At 36.7% G+C, this 11777-nt stretch overlaps 1 non-coding gene across 1 annotated transcript; it reads right to left on the bottom strand.

Annotated features, from left to right (window-relative positions):
• Window positions 1-2645: 2645 nt before the first annotated feature.
• Window positions 2646-2749, bottom strand: LOC127740312 (small nucleolar RNA R71). The gene has a single exon (XR_008000991.1). It is a non-coding gene; the product is annotated as a small nucleolar RNA R71 (small nucleolar RNA).
• Window positions 2750-11777: the final 9028 nt, after the last annotated feature.

Here is an 11777-nt window from a genome sequence, read left to right as displayed (position 1 = left end):
TTGATTCCCATCAATTTGGCTGTTGTATGTAATGTCCTACTGAAGCTTGGTTAATCATGTCTAATCTTTTTAGACTGAAGCTTTAGACTAACATTGCATGATTCCTAGAATTCTTATTAAAAATTTTGAATTTCTTATTTTCTTTTTCAAAATAATTTTCGAAATTTTTTTTAATAAAATCATAAAATCAAAAATATTTTTGTGTTTCCTGTTTGAGTCTAGTGTAAATTTTTAAGTTTGGTGTCAATTGCATATCTTTATTCTTCTTGCATTTTTCGAAAGTATGTTCTTGTGTTCTTCATTGATCTTCAAGTTGTTCTTGATGATTTTCTTTGTCTGATCTTTAAATTCTCTTGTTTTGTGTCTTTTGTTGTTTCTCATGTGCATTCTCAATTTGTTAGTGTCTCTAGTATGAAAATTTCTAAGTTTGGTGTCTTGCATGTCTTTCTTTTCTTAAAAATTTTCAAAAATATGTTCGTGATGTTCACCATGATCTTCATGGTGTTCTTGATGTTCATTTTGACATTCAAGGTGTTCTTGCATGCATTCTTTGTTTTGATCTTAGTTTTTCATGTTTAATTTCATTCTGCTGTTTTTCTCTCTCATCATTAAAAAAATCTCAAAAAAATTCAAAATTATGTCTTTTCAAGTCAATAATACAAAGAATTGAAGATTCAGAACATACAACAGAGGAATCACAAAGAAAAAGCTGGGCGTTCAAAATGCCCAGTAAAGAAGGATTTCTGGTGTTTAAACGCTAGACAGGGTACTTGGCTGGGCGTTTAACGCCCAATGAGGTAGCCAAGTGGGCGTTAAATGGCAGAATGGATACCATTCTAGGTGTTTAACGCCAGGATAACACCAAGGAAGTAATTTTGTTTTCAATTCAAATCTTTTTCAATTTTTCAAGTTTTAAAACTAATTTTTCAAAATCCTATCTTTTTCATATCCTCTCCTATCAATCATATCTTTTTCAAAATCAAATCTTTTTCATTTTTCTTCTTAATATTTTCGAAAAATTAAAAAAAATGATTTTCAAAATCTTTTTCTTTTCATATTTTTGAAAACCTTGCTAACAATTAAGGATTTGATTCAAAAAAATTTCAAGTTTGTTACTTTCTTGTTAAGAAAGGTTCAATTTTTAGATTCTAGAATCATATCTTTTAGTTTCTTGTTAGTCAAGTAATTAACTTTAATTTTAAAAATCAAATCTTTTTCAATCATATCTTTTTCAATCATATCTTTTTAAATCATATCTTTTTCAAATCATATCTTTTTCAAATTTTAATTTCAAAATCTTTTCCTAACTTCTTATCTTTTCAAAACTGACTCTTTCTTATCTTTTTCGAGAGCCACAAGGTGATCAGGTCAATGTTGTATAGTTGCCAACACCAAACTTAGAGTTTGGATATGGGGTCTTAACACCAAACTTAGAGTTTGGTTGTGGCCTCACAACACCAAACTTAGAGAGATCTTCAAGTATTTTCTTCATGTGGATAGTTCTTTAAGAACTTTCATTCTTGATTTTGGTGAGGTGATCTCAGGTTGAGTATGAACATGATCAGTTCCATTGAGATTTTCAGGGAGAACGACCCGAGGTTTGAATACTTCGGTTTATAAAATTAGGGGTTTGTTACTTGTGACAAACAATCTTTTGTATGAAAGGATTTTTGAAAAAGATAAGATTTTGAAAAAGATAAGATAGGATTTTGAAAAAGATATGTTTTTTTTTTGAAAAATATTTACACTTCTCATTTTCGAAAATCACTTTCTTTCTTTTTCAAAAATCTTTTTAATTAACTAATTATTTTAAACTCTAATGTTATTCCTTTCTTAATTTTTGAATACTAACTAATTTTTAAAATAAAAATAAAAATATTTTTTTCTTTTTCTTTTATTCAATATTCGAATTTCTTCTCTCTCCCATCTCTTTCTATTTAATCACTAACACTTATCCTCCTTTAATAATTCGGACCCCCTCCCTCTCTATAAGTTCGAATTCCTCTCTCTACCTCATCCTTCTATTCTTCTTTTCCTCTGACACATCAAGGAATCTCTATATTGTGACATAGAGAATTTCATACTTTCTTTGTTTTCTTCTCTTTCGTACGAGTAGGAACAAAGATAAAGGCATTCTTGTTGAAGTTGACCTTGAACCTGAAAGGACTCTGAAGAGGAAGCTAAGAGAAGCTAAAGCACAACTCTCTGGAGAGGACCTAACAGAAGTTTTTGAAAAAGAAGAAGACATGGCAGCCGAAAATAATAACAACAATGCTAGGAAGATGCTTGGTGACTACGCTGCACTAACTTCCAACTTCTATAGAAGAAGCATCTCAATTCTTGCCATTGGAGAAAACAACTTTGAGCTTAAGCCTTAATTAGTTTCTCTAATGCAGCAGAACTGCATGTTTTATGGACTTCCATCAGAAGATCCTCATCAGTTCTTATCTGAATTCTTGCAGATCTGTGACACTGTTAAGACCAATGGGGTTGCTCCCGAGGTCTACAGACTTATGCTTTCCCCTTTTGCTGTAAGAGATAGAGCTAGAACATGGTTGGACTCACAACCTAGAGAAAGCCTGAACTCTTGGGACAAGCTGGTCAATGCTTTCTTGACCAAATTCTTTCCACCTCAAAAGATCAGTAAGCTCAGAGTGGATGTCCAAACCTTCATACAGAAAGAAGGTGAATCCCTCTATGAAACTTGGGAAAGATACAAGCAATTAACCAAAAGGTGTCCTTCTGACATGTTTCCAGAATGGAGCATCATATGTATATTCTATGATGGTCTGTCTGAGTTATCCAAGATGTCATTGGATCACTCTGCTGGTGGATCTCTTCATCTAAAAATTCCTATAGAAGCCCAGGAACTCATTGAAATGGTTGCAAATAACCAGTTCATGTACACTTCTGAAAGAAATCCTGTGAATAATGGGACGACTCAGAAGAAAGGAGTTCTTGAGATTGATACTCTGAATGCCATATTGGCTCAGAAAAAAATATTGACTCAGCAAGTCAATATGATTTCTCAGAGTCTGACTGGAGTGCAAGCGAAAGACGCCTCCTCTGAAGGTGAAGCTTATGACCCTGAGAATTCTGCAATGGAAGAGGTGAATTACATGGGAGAAGCCTACGGAAACACCTATAATCCTTCATGGAGGAATCACCCAAATTTCTCATGAAAGGATCAACAGAAGCCTCAACAAGGCTTCAATAACAATAATGGTGGGAGAAATAGGTTTGGCAATAGCAAACCTTTTCCATCATCTTCTCAGCAATAGACAGAGAATTTTGAGTAGAGCACCTCTGGCTTAGCAAACATAGTTTCTGATCTATCCAAGGCCACTCTCAGTTTCATGACTGAGGCACGATCCTCCATCAGAAATTTGGAGGCACAAGTGGGGCAGGTGAGTAAAAGAGTTACTGAAACTCCTCCTAGCACTCTCCCAAGCAATACAGAAGAGAATCCAAAAAGAGAGTGCAAGGCCATCTATACGTCCAACATGGCCGAACCTGTAGAGGAGGGAAAGGCAGTGATTCCCAGTGAGGAAGACCTCATGGGAAGCCATTGACCACTAGGGAGTTCCCTCATGAGGAACCAAAGGAATCTGAGGCTCATCTAGAAACCATAGAGATTCTACTGAACTTTCTATTACCATTCATGAGCTCTAAAGAATATTCTTCTTCTGAAGAAGATGAAGTTACTACTGAAGAGCAAATTGCTCAGTATCTAGGAGCAATCACGAAGTTGAATGCCAAATTATTTAGTAATGAGACTTGGGAGGATGAACTTCCATTGCTCATTAATGAACTAAATGCCTTGGCTCAGCTGAAGATACCTCAAAAGAAACCGAATCCCGGAAGGTTCTTAATACCTTGCACCATTGGCACCATGACCTTTGAGAAGGCTTTGTGTGACCTGGGGTCAAGTGTAAACCTTATGCCATTCTCTGTGATGAAGAAACTAGGGATCTTTGAGGTACAAGCTGTAAGAATCTCACTAGAGATGGCAGACAAATCAAAGAAATAGGCTTATGGACTTGTATAGGATGTCTTGGTAAAGGTTGAAGACCTTTACATCCCTACTGATTTCATAATCCTAGACACTGGGAAGGATGAGAATGAATCCATCATCCTTGGAAGACCCTTCTTAGCCACAGCAAAAGCTGTGATTGATCTAGACAGAGGAGAGTTAGTCCTTCAAGTGAATGAGGACTACCTTGTGTTTAAGGCTCAATGATCTTCTATAAACATGAAAAAGAAGCATGAAAAGCTTCTCTCAGTACAGAGTCAAACAGAGCCCCCACACTCAAACTCTAAGTTTGGTGTTGGGAGGCCACAATCATGCTCTGAGCACCTGTGAAGCTCTGTAAGAGCTTCCTGTCAAGCTATTGACACTAAAGAAGCGCTTATTGGGAGGCAACCCAATTTTATCTATATTAATTACTCTTTTATTTTGTTTTCCATTGTTATGTTTTTTTTAGGATGATGATCATGTGGAGTCACAAAAACAACTGCAAAAATTAAAGCAAAATAAAAAACAGCATAAAAAATAGCACACCCTAGAGGAAGAGCTTACTGGCGTTCAAACGCCAGTAAGGATACCAAAATGGGCGTTTAACGCCCAGTCTAGCACCATTCTGGGCATTTAAACGCCAGAACTGGCAGGCAAATTGGCGTTTAAATGCCAGTAAAGGTATAAAAATGGGCGTTTAAACGCCCAGTCTGGCATCTTTCTGGGCGTTTAAACGCCAGAAAAGGGCAGCAGACTGGCGTTTAAATGCCAGAACAAGGCAGCAAACTGGCATTTAAACGCCAGAAAAGGGCATCAGCCAGGCATTTAAACGCCAGGATTAGCACTCAGAGAACATTTAACGCCAACAAGGTCCAGGGATGCAAAATCCTTGACACCCTGTGGACCACACAGGATTCCCACCTATCCCACCTCATTCTCTCTCCTCTTCACACTTCTCCATAACACTCTACCCAAAACACCACTCACCTATCAAATCTTACCCTCTTCCCCATATTCTCTTCACCACTCACATCCATTCCCTAATTCCCATAAACCCATCATACAACCCACCTTCCCTTACCTACTCAAATTCAAACTATTTCCCTCCCAAACCTACCCCTTCTCACACGAACCAACTCCCTTTCTTACCCTATAAATACCCTTCCTTACTCCTTCATTTTCACACATCACATACACTCAACACCCCCCTTGGCCGTGCTTTCTCAAGCCTCCATCTCCCACTTTTCTTCTTCTTCTACTCTCTTCTTTCTTCTTTTGCTCGAGGACGAGCAAACCTCTTAAGTTTGGTGTGGAAAAAGCCTTGCTTTTTAATTTTCCATAACCATTAATGGCACCTAAGGCCGGAGAAACCTCAAGGAAGAGAAAAGGGAAGGCAATTTCTTCCACCTCTGAATCATGGGAGATGGAGAGGTTCATCTCAAAGCTCCATCAAGACCACTTCTATAAAGTTGTGGCCAAGAAGAAGGTGATCCCCGAGGTCCTCTTCAAGCTCAAAAGGAGCGAATATCCAGAGATCCGACATGAGATTAGGAGAAAAGTATGGGAAGCTCTCACCAATCCCATTCAACAAGTCAGAATCTTAATGGTTCAAGAGTTCTATGCTAATGCATGGATCACAAAGAACCATGATCAAAGTATGAACCCGAACCCAAAGAATTGGCTCACAATGGTTAGGAAAAATACTTAGATTTCAGTATGGAAAATGTAAGGTTGGCATTTAACTTGCCAATGATGCAAGGAGATGCACGCCCCTACACTAGAAGGGTCAACTTTGATCAAAGGTTGGACCAAGTCCTCATGGAAATATGTGTAGAATGAGCTCAATGGAAGAGAGACTCCAAAGGCAAGCCGGTTCAACTAAGAAGGCTTGACCTTAAGCCTGTAGCTAGAGGATGGTTGGAGTTCATCCAACTCTCTATCATTCCTACTAGCAACCGGTCTGAAGTAACTGTGGATCAGGCTATCATGATTCATAGTATCATGATTAGAGAGGAAGTGGAAGTTCATGAGATCATACCTCTAGAACTATACAAGGTTGCTGACAAACCTTCCACTTTAGCAAGGTTAGCCTTCCCTCATCTCATCTGTCACCTATGCAATTTAGTTGGAATTGTCATAGAGGAAGACATCCTCATTGAAGAGGACAAGCCCATCACCAAAAAGAGGATGGAGCAAACAAGAGAACCCACTCATGGACCTCAACAAGCGCATGAGAAAGTTCCTCATCAAGAAATCCCTGAGATACCTCAAGGGATGCATTTTTCTCCACACAACTAAGGATAGGAGCACCAAAAGCACTAAGGATGGAGCACCAAAAGCACTCCATTATCCTCCATAAAATCAGAGAGGACCAAAAAGCCATGAGGTAGGAGCAACAAAGGCAAGGAAGAGGTATTAAGGAGCTTTAGCACTTCATAGGATCTTCAAAAGGAAGAAATAGCCGCCATCACTAAGGTGGACCCGTTCTTTAATTTTCTTGTTATTATTTTCCTATTTTTCGATTTTTATGCTTTATATTTGACTATGTTTTAGCTTCATTACATGATCATTAGTGTCTAGTGTCTATGTCTTAAAGCTATGAATAATTCCATGAATCCTTCACCTTTCTTAAATTAAAAATGTTCCTAATTACAAAAGAACAAGAAGTACATAAATTTCAAATTTTATCTTGAAATTAGTTTAATTATTTTGATGTGGTGGCAATACTTTTTGTTTTCTGAATGAATGCTTGAATAGTGCATATTTTTTATAGTGAAGTTTATGAATTTTAAAATTGTTGGCTCTTGAAAGAATGATGAATAAAGAGAAATATTATTGATAATCTGAAAAATCATGAAATTGATTCTTGAAGCAAGAAAAAGCAGTGAAAAAGAAAAAGTTTGCGAAAAAAATGCGAAAAATAAAGGAAAAAAGAAAAAAAAAGAAAGAAAAAGCAAGCAGAAAAAGCCAGTAGCCCTTTAAACCAAAAGGAAAGGGTAAAGAGGATCCAAGGCTTTGAGCATCAGTGGATAGGAGGGCCCAAGGGAACAAAATCCTGGCCTAAGCGGCTAAATCAAGCTATCCCTAACCATGTGCTTGTGGCATGAAGGTCCAAGTGAAAAGCTTGAGATTGAGTGGTTAAAGTCATGATCCAAAGTAAAAAGAGTGTGCTCAAGAACTCTGGACACCTCTAACTAGGGACTTTAGCAAAGCTGAGTCACAATCTGAAAAGGTTCACCCAGTTGTGTGTCTGTGGCATTTATGTATCCGGTGGTAATACTGAAAAACAAGATGCTTAGGATCACGACCAAGACTCATAAAGTAGCTGTGTTCAAGAATCAACATACTGAACTAGGAGAATCAATAACACTATTTAAATTCTGAGTTCCTAATAGATACCAATCATTCTGAACTTCAAAGGATAAAGTGAGATGCCAAAACAGTTCAGAAACAAAAAGCTACTAGTCCCGCTCATCTAATTTGAACTAAGCTTCATTAATACTTTGGGATTTATAGTATATTCTCTTCTTTTTATTCTATTTTGTTTTCAGTTGCTTGGGGACAAGCAACAATTTAAGTTTGGTGTTGTGATGAGCGGATAATTTATACGCTTTTTGGCATTATTTTTACATAATTTTTAATATGTTTTAGTTACTTTTTAGTATATTTTTATTAGCTTTTATGCAAAAATTACATTTCCAGACTTTACTATGATTTTGTGTATTTTTCTGTGATTTCAGGTATTTTCTGGCTGAAATTGAGGGACCTGAGCAAAAATCTGATTCAGAGGCTGAGAAAGGACTGAAAATGCTGTTGGATTCTGACCTCCCTGCACTCGAAGTGCATTTTCTGGAGCTACAAAAGCTCAATTGGTGCGCTCTGAATTGCGTTGAAAATTAGACATCTTGGGATTTCCAGAAATATATAATAGTCTATACTTTGCTAAAGATTTGATGGCCCAAACTGGCGTCCAAACGCCCACTAGAGACCTATTTCTGGCGTAAAACGCCAGAACTGGCACCAAAGCTGGAGTTAAACGCCCAAACTGGCACCAAAACTGGCGTTTAAACTCCAAGAAGAGCCTATACATGTGAAAGCTTCAATGCTCTGCCCAAACACACACCAAGTGGGCACCGGAAGTAGATTTATGCACTATCTACACTTAGTTACTCATTTTCTGAAAACCTAGTTTACTAGTTTAGTATAAATAGCACCTTTTACTATTATATTCATATCTTTAGATCATTTTTGAGACTACCTTAGGATCACTTTTGATCTCTTGATCACGTTTTGGGGGCTGGCCATCCGGCCATGCCTGGACCTTCATCACTTATGTATTTTCAACCGTGGAGTTTCTACACCTCATAGATTAAGGTGTGGAGCTCTGCTGTTCCTCATGAATTAATGCAAAGTACTATTGTTTCTCTATTCAATTCACGCTTATTCTTGTTCTAAGATATTCACTTGTACTTCAACTTGGTGGATGTGATGATCCGTGACACTCATCATCATCCTCCCTTATGAACGCGTGCCTGACAACCACCTCCGTTCTATCTGTAAGAGCTTGAGTGCGTATCTCTTGGCCTCCTGGTTTACAACGCATGGTTGCCTCTCCTGACAACAGAGCCTTCCATTCTGTGAGATCAGAGTCTTCGTGGTATAAGCTAGAATCAATTGGTAGCATTCTTGAGATCCGAAAAGTCTAAACCTTGTCTGTGGAATTCCGAGTAGGATCTGGGATGGGATGACTGTGACACGCTTCAAACTTGTGACTGTTGGGTGCAGTGAAAGTGTGCAAAAGGATCGATGGATCTTATTCTGACACGATCGAGAACCGACAGCTGATTAGCCATGCGGGAAATTGTAGTGGACATGTTTTCACTGAGAGGATGGATGGAAGCCATTAACAATGGTGATACACCAACATACAGCTTGCCATGGAAGGGAGTACGCATGTTTGGATGAGGACAATAGGAAAGCAGAGGCTCTTAGGGAACAAAGCATCTCCATACGCTTATCTGAAATTCCCACCAATGAATTGCTTAAGTATCTGTATCCTATTTTATGTTTTTTTCTCTTTTAATTATCAAAACCTCATAACCATTTGAATTCGCCTGAGTGAGATTTACAAGATGACCATAGCTTGCTTCAAGCCGATAATCTCCGTGGGATCGACCCTTACTCACGTAAGGTATTACTTGGACGACCCAGTGTACTTGCTGGTCAGCTGCGCGGAGTTGTGAGAAAAGTGTAAACTCACAATTTCGTGTACCACCTAAATACCTCAATAACACTTTCATGTTTGTTTTTGCACCCAGTATAAGTAACTAAACCTTTGTAAAAGGGTTAGAAGCTCTGTTCATGTTTTTGATAGTTTATTAATCTAAATTTTCTTTCATTTTAAAGCTTTCCATTAATCTGTTTATGATTAAGTATTTCATTCTTCATCAATAAAGGATTAGTAGCATTGACAGGTGTGCTAATTCTGTTTTAGGTTTGTTAACTAATTCGACAGAATAGTTTTTCAAATCGTACTTGAAAACTCTTTCACATAACTTTTTAAATCAACTAGACATAGGGAATTTTGTAAGTGTGCGGTACAATACATGATTTTTTATTACCCTAGTTTTGAATATGTGACATATAATTTGGATTAGGATAATTCTCAAAAATTATGTTTTCTCATTGAGGAATTGAATTGGATTTTGACCTTAACCTCTTTGATTAATCAATTGACCAAGACATTAGCGGTTGGTTAACTAAAGAGAAATCGAGGAGCCGAGACATCTGAAATCGATTACCTTAGATTTGTCGTAAATAGAGATTTTCCAACTTTAGAATTCGGTTAACAAGGATTGGCTTTCCTTAGAATGTGAACATCTCCAAAATCGTAGACATTCACTCCCATTGATTTCTCACAATTCACTCACTGCCTTGAACTCTTCAACACTCAAGAAACCCTAAATTCAAGTCTATTAAGTTTCCAGCAAGTCACAATAATTCTCTATTCCAGGTTCTATTGATCTAATTAGCAATTTAATTTGATATTTGCATGTTCAGTCCTTTAATCCTCATGGGAACGATATCCACTCCTCGTGGTATTACTTAAACAATCTGGTGCACTTGCTGGCATCCGTGAGCATTAATTTTCGCTCATCAAGTTTTTAGCGCCGTTGTCGAAGATTAATTAAGATTGATATCATACTTTTGGGCTAAACTGCTAAATTAGATCCTGTTATTTTGTTTACATTCTAGTTGAATTATATTCTTGTTATTAGGGTTTTTGTTCTGTTTAAGTTTCCTTTCAATAATTAGGTTTTTGTTTGTGATCTATTTCTCTTTTTGTCATTAGGGTTTATTTGGTTTTGTTTTGTTTTATTTAGCACAGTACTTTGAATTAAGTTTAGTGTTTTGTTTTTTATTTTTCTCTTTCAATCAAATATTTTGTTTTGTCTTTCCACTGGTGCTTTTGATCTATTTTTCTCTTCGTGCATGCAAGGGAATAATAATTCAAAAGAACCCCTTTAATACGATTCTGACATTGAAGAGAGTGATAATTTGGACGAATCTCTTCAATATGATCCTGAAATGACTCTAGTCCGATTAAGAAAGGAAGCAGGAGCCAGGAGAGAAGAGGAGAAGAAGATGGCCAAAGGACAAAATAATACAAGAAGAACTCTTGGAGATTTCACCACACCCACTATTGATAGATGTGGAAGTAGCATTGTAAGGCCTCCTGTTAAGGCTAACAATTTTGAACTATAGCCTTTCCTTATTCAATTACCATAGCAAGACTAATTTAGTGACAATCCGCAAGAAGATCCGAATGTGCACATATCCAGTTTCTTGCAAATATGTGACACAATTAAGAGCACTGGAGTTTCTCAAGAAGCAATAAGGTTGAGGTTGTTTCCATTCTTCCTAAGGGATACGCTACAAGAAAAATTACTTTTAGCCGCCATTTATTTTGCTTTTAGCGGTAATAAAAATAGACGCTAATACATTTACCGGTAATTAGACATTAGTCGTCTTATACTTTGTCGCTAAAAGATTTTAGCGGCAATTATAATATTTGCCGGTAAAGACCATTTTAATGGCCGCAAAAAGTATATAACTTTTAGCAGCCATTTTCTTAGCAATTTATATGGCCACTAAAAGTAATTTTAAGATTGCAACATTATTCACTTTTAGTTGCCATTACTATTGCCGGTAAAATTCATTTTACCGATAATTTATATGGCCACTAAAAAAATTATAAAATTAGAATATTATTCACTTTTAGCTACCATTACTATTGTCACTAAAATTTTAAGACCTTTTTTTAATTATACTCACTTTATTAGAACTAACAACCTATATTTTTTTCTAAAATAATAATAATAAACCAGGAAAATTTGAAATAAGCTTTCTATTAAAATGCTCTTTTAGACAAACTAAAATGTTAAAAGCGATATTTGTCAATACATAATAAATGTTTGTTTGTGATTGACTTTGAACACGTTTTGCAAAAAATGAACAAAGAAGCAAAAATATGCTCAATTCTTCTAGGCCAATGCTGCAATATAGCCACCAACTATGAGTCGCACAGCAGTTGTAGTGATGCCAATTCCTATAACACCATCTGCATAACACATTGAAATTTAAGTTCAGTTAATGTTCCAATGCATGGTGAGAAAAGCTTGAGTAAGAAACATGGATGAGGATATTAGCGTAAACTTAAATAAATCTACACAACCTTGTATAAAACAGAGTTCAAGTCAAC

The sequence above is a fragment of the Arachis duranensis genome, chromosome 6, assembly GCF_000817695.3.
Source record: "Arachis duranensis cultivar V14167 chromosome 6, aradu.V14167.gnm2.J7QH, whole genome shotgun sequence".
Lineage (NCBI taxonomy): Eukaryota > Viridiplantae > Streptophyta > Magnoliopsida > Fabales > Fabaceae > Arachis > Arachis duranensis.
This window is presented reverse-complemented; position numbering and strand designations above follow the sequence as displayed.